The sequence below is a fragment of the Silene latifolia genome, chromosome 2 (genome assembly GCF_048544455.1).
Source record: "Silene latifolia isolate original U9 population chromosome 2, ASM4854445v1, whole genome shotgun sequence".
Lineage (NCBI taxonomy): Eukaryota > Viridiplantae > Streptophyta > Magnoliopsida > Caryophyllales > Caryophyllaceae > Silene > Silene latifolia.
Genome location: NC_133527.1, coordinates 163113787 through 163119786, shown reverse-complemented (window position 1 = coordinate 163119786; position 6000 = coordinate 163113787).

Genomic DNA, 6000 nt, shown 5'->3' with positions numbered 1-6000 from the left:
CAAGCCTGGAGAAAGGATAACAAGAAGAAGTGTGAATTTCACCGTGATATTGGGCACAATACTGAGAACTGCTATACATTGAGAAGAGAAATCATGCGCTTTGTACGAACAAGGAAAGGTGAGCCACCTGTTACCACGTGGGGGCAAGCGGCGAGATAAGGTAGGCTCCGCCAAGCCGGCGGACCCACCCACATGCACTAAAATTATAAACGTGATAACAAAGGCTCAAACTTAAGCGGCCGACATACTCAAAGAAGCTAAAAGGCATGCCACCGAGGCTAAAGGAGACAGACCACCAATTCTTGCATAATATCTCACGGTGATCTCGGCAATCGGCCGATGAAGGAGATACATACGATGAAAGAGAGCACCATGATGCACTTATTATCACCTTGTCAATGGCCAACTGCACGGTAAGAAAGGTCTTGGTAGATACAGGAAGCTCGGTCAACTTAATCATGCTGAAAACCATAGAAAACTTGGGATTCAAATGAGAAGGATTTAGAGAAGAAGACTATTCCGCTAGTAGGCTTCAATGAAACAACCCGCTCGCTAGGTGAGATAGTCATCCCAACCTATGTGGGAGGAGCTAACAAGCAAGTCAGTACCTGGTTATAGATGGCCCCTCTACTTACAACGTCATCCTAGGAAGACCATGGTCGCACCGGATAAAGCGGTCCTTCAACATATCACCAGTGCATAAAGTTCCCCACCCCATGGGGAGTAGAAACGATAAGAGGAGATCGGGAGGAAGCTAGAGGCTGCTACATGAAGGCACTCAAGGAACTGTCGGCCCTCCCGCATAGCAATTACTGACGGCTGTCCGGGACGAATACATCGAGCCCCGTGAAAGAGCCGGACCGTTATTAACTGGATAAGTTGCACCCGAGAGAACCGTGCTCATTGGAGCGGGATGTACAGGAGCTTACGACAGCTAGTCAAATTCTTACAAGATAACATGGATTGCTTTGCATGGTCACACGATGATATGGTAGGCATAGATCCATCCATCATAACACACAAGCTTAGCGTGGACCCAAAGTGTAAACCCATCCAGCAGAGAAGGAGAAAGTTTGCAGCAGAGAGAAATAAGGTAATCAACCAGGAAGTAGACAGCTGCTGGCAAAAGAAAGAAGATAAGAGAAGTGAAATACCCAGAATGGTTGTCTAATGTAGTGGTGGTGCCTAAAAAGAATGGGAAGTGGAGAGTATGTGTGGACTTCACCGATCTCAACAAAGCGTGTCCCAAAGACCCATTCCCGCTGCCTCATATTGATGCAATGGTAGATGCAACAGCTGGACATGAGATGCTAACATTTCTGGACGCATGGAGTGGATACAATCAAATCAAGATGGATCCTGCAGATCAAGAGAAGACAGTATTTATGTCCGAAAGAGAAATATATTGCTACAACGTCATGCCATTCGGCCTAAAGAACGCAGGATCTACATATCAAAGGCTGGTTAACCGCATGTTCAAAGAACAAATAGGAAGAACCATGGAGGTGTACATTGATGACATGGTGGTGAAGTCAGAAAAAGCTAAAGATCATATGCGGCATCTAGCGAAACATTCAAAGACCCTCGGGGAATACAAGATGAAACTAAACCCATCTAAATGCACCTTCGGGGTATCTTCTGGCAAGTTCTTGGGCTATATCGTGACTCAAAGAGGGATAGAAGCCAAAGATCGAAGCGGATCAAAGTCATCTTACAACTGGAATCACCCGAGAAGCCTAAAGATGTTCAAAGGCTAGGCTGGGAAGGTAGCACCCAACGAGTTCATTTCAAGATCTTCGAGACAAGTGCAGGCTATTTTACGACGTGCTAAGGAAAAGTCAGAAGTTTGAATGGACCCCTGAGCACGAGCAAGCCTTCAGAGACCTGAAGCACTATCTCAGCAGCCCGCCATTGCTATCAAAGCCAAAACCAGGAGAACCATTATTCCTATACCTAGTCGTCACAGAAGTAGCAGTGAGTGTTGTTCTGGTCAGAGAGCAAGAAAAGGAGCAGAAGCGAGAAGCGATGTACTACGTCGGCAAGTCTCTTGCTTCGGGAGAGACCAGTACACATCCCTTGAAAAATTAGTACTAACATTGGTAGTAGCATCTCGCAAACTGCGTCCCTATTTTGAGTCACACATCATACATGTTGTGACAAACTACCCGCTAAAAGCTATCATGAGGAAGCCTGAACGGTCAGGAAGAATGTCTAAATGGTCAGTACACCTCAGTGGATACGACATCCAGTACGACCCTAGGACAGCAATCAAATCACAAGCACTGGCCGATTTTGTGTCGACTTGATCCAGCCATCCAGAATCTGCGATCAGAAATCCTCACTCTAGAAAGAAGCAAGCAGACAGACGTCTGGCAGATGCATATCGACGGAGCCTCCAACCAAAGGGGGGCAGGTGTAGGATTAATCCTGCGATCACCACAAGGAGATCTGATAGCACAAGCTGTAAAATGTGAATTCAAGGCAACCAACAATGAAACGGAATACGAAGCCTTGATATTGGGAATGAAGCTAGCTCTGGAGCTAGGGGTCAGACACCTGCTCATATCCAGTGACTCTTTGCTAATAGTCAACCACATGAATGATGAGTTTATAGCCAGAGATTCGAAGATGATTGCATACCTGAAAGTAGCAAAGGAATTAAAACAAAAATTCGAAACTTGCAAGCTTAAACGGGTTCCCGGAGACCGAACGTGGAAGCGGACGCCCTAGCAACCCCCGGGGGCAACATTCAAACCAACAGAGCTATCCAAAGATTCCAATAGCACATATCTTTGGAACCTTCTATCCGAAAGCGACGAAATAGACAGAGGTGAACTGGAGGACCCACAAAGCAAAAAGGAAATCCAAGCGATTCTGAGAGGAAGGTGAGAGCTCTCGGCCAAACAAAGCGGCGCTGACCAAATAAGCCCGACCCGAGAGACGATCGCGCACACTTTACCTAGATTGGCTGCGCCATAACAAGCTACCAGACGATAAGAAGGAAGTGAGAGCTTTTAAAATAAAGCCTTCCAGTTCATACTCATTGATGATACACTATACGAAAAATCGCTAGCATGTCCCTACCTACGGTGCCTGGACAAGGAAGAAGCACAGACTATGTTACATGCTCTCCACAATGGCGAATGTGGAAATCATGCGGGGGGGAGTCCTGCAAATAAAGCCCTCGAGACAGGGATACTATTGGCCTATAATGAAGGCGGATGCGGTGAGAGTACGCACGAAAATGTGACGCTTTGCCCGGTGCTCGGACCAATGATTCACCACCAAAAAAACCTCTCGCACCCTATTATTTCTCCCCTGGCCATTCATGGCATGGGGCATGGACATAGTAGGCCCCCTACCACGGGCCACGAAACGGGACCGGATGCTAGCAATGATGATTACTTCTCCAAGTGGATAGAGGCGAAGCATTCACGGAAGTAAAAGGACAAACAGTCATCTCATTCATAAAACGAAACATCATCTGCAGATTTGGTATCCCATCCGAAATCATATGTGACAATGGCTCACAATTCATCTCAAACGATACCGAAGGATCTTTGTGCCGGTGGAATATCACCTTAAAAAGTCGGCACCAGGACTCCAAAGTCCAATGGACAAGTGAATCCAAAGAATAAAATCATTATGGACAATCTAAGAAGGAGGCTACAGGAGTTAGGAGGAAAGTGGGCAGATGAATTGCCACTAGTGTTATGGTCAGACAGGACGACGCCAAAGATAGCAACATGTCAAACACCCTTCAGCCTGGTGTTTGGCGCGAAAACGATCATTCCATCGAAGTTCTAGTTCCCACTCACGGGTATGAAAATATGACGAGGGAACCGAACAATGCGAGAGATGACCGAAGCCTGGACACTGATTGACGAGCCGCGAGCAAGCGCAAAAATCCGTCTGGCTGCCTACAAACAGTCTGTGGCCAGGAGTTACAACAAGAATGTAAAGGTCAGGCTCCTGGAGGTAGGAGACCTGGTTCTCCGAGAGGTGTTCCAGAACACCAAGAATCGAAAATCAGGCAAATTCGCCTACAAATGGGAAGGACCATACCAGGTAGAAGGAGTTGTTGGCCATGGTGCATACAAACTGATGACTATGGACGGTCAAATCATACAACGCCCATGGAACATACTTCACCTTAGGGATGTCAGTGGGGCGGGTACAAGTGGGTACCGCCCTGCACCCGCCCCAGTTGGGGCGGGGATGGGTAGAGCTTTGGCGGGTGGTGGGGCGGGTGCGGGTATGAAAATTGTACCCGCCATGGGTCATGGAGCGGGGATGGATTTTGTATCTTACCCACCTAATACCCGCCTACCCGTCAATCATTAAAAAAAACTAGTAGGATTATGATAATTTTATAAATCTTATTTAGTTATAATTAAGATATAATGTTAATAATAACAACTATTTTATAAAGTTTTTTACTAACTTATTTGGTGAAAAAATAAAATCATAAAGATAAATTAAAAAAAATAGAAATTAATAATGATTAAACCAACTTTTACGAAAAAATTTATATAATAAAATTATGGTGTAACGGGTTAATGGGTAAGCGGGGTGGGTACGGTTTTATATTTCCACCCGTTGGGGCGGGGATGGTTTTGGAAACTTGTACCCGCCACGGGTGGTGGGGCGGGGATGGGTACGAGTTTTTCTTGGTGGGTATGGGTACGGGGGAGCCTATATCCACCACCGCCCCGCCCCAATGACATCCCTACTTCACCTGAAGAGATATTACTTTTGATAATAAGTAGACTCTAGCTTTCAGAATAATGTACTATGAGAAGCCAAACCATTTTTAAAAGATAAAATAAAAATCCTATTAGTAGGCATACCGCGCCACTCTTATTTACTCGTGTCTTTAGTTGTTTTAAAACTTTAAACTACTATTGGATGGTGTGGTCCAGCGGCGTCACCTGGGACCACACCGCTCCGTACCCCATGAGATGGCGGCAGTACTTCACATCATTCGATAGATTTTCTTATTTTCGTGCTTCTCTAAGTACATCACTTTGAATTCTCGTATCTATGGTACTTTGAAAGGATGTCTAGCAGACCATCAACCGCCAACGCGGGTGACAAGGCACATGGCACTCCAACATGCCTAACCTATTTTATCCACAAGGAGCACCCTCACCAAAGTGACCGTGGGAACATACGAAAGGGAGCCTGGTTGACACCGAATACGCTTATCCGGCTACCCCGATACCACCCCCGGACGTAGCTCGCACTAATCGCACTTAATCAGGGCCCCAGCATGCATGCAAAAACGAACATGGAACGTAGGGATATCTGCGCTACCAAAATCCTGCAGCGTCTCCATCTGGTCCTAGAATGACGATAAACTTGCCTCAATGACGCCACCTGCTGGCATAAACGAGACGAACACACCTTGCGTCATGAACAAGGTTAAGTAGTCCACAAACTGCGGCATACGCCTAAATCAGCCAGCCGGCTGACACGGTAGCTAGCTTGGTCTGGATCAGTCTTTTCAGGCTGACCAGGCTTGTCTAAATCAGCCCCCTTGACACGGCCACTCCTCCTTACATTGCGGCATACGCCTAAATCAGCCATCAGGCTGACACGGCAGCTAGCTGAGTCAGAACGTTAGCCTTTTCAGGGTAACAGGACTCGCCTAAATCAGTCAAGCAGGCTGACACGGCATAAACTTCCTAAAATAGGGAGAGTAAACAAACAAGTACACGATATGTAAAAACCTTGCCAAACTATGACAAGGGGAATTCAAAATATGGCCAAAATACGGCCCCAAAGTTCAAACCGCCACCCTGGCGAAGCAAACACAAAACAAGTTTTAAAACTTACAAAGTCTGCCACCTCTGGGCCAGACTGCCAAAAAAGTTTATCAAAATATCAAAACTTAATTATCGGTCACATTAATGACCTCCACCTCTGGCATCTCCTCTGCCTGCTAACCTCTCGTTTCAGGTACCGCATCAGTCTGAGCATCCTCAGCCGCCATAGCTC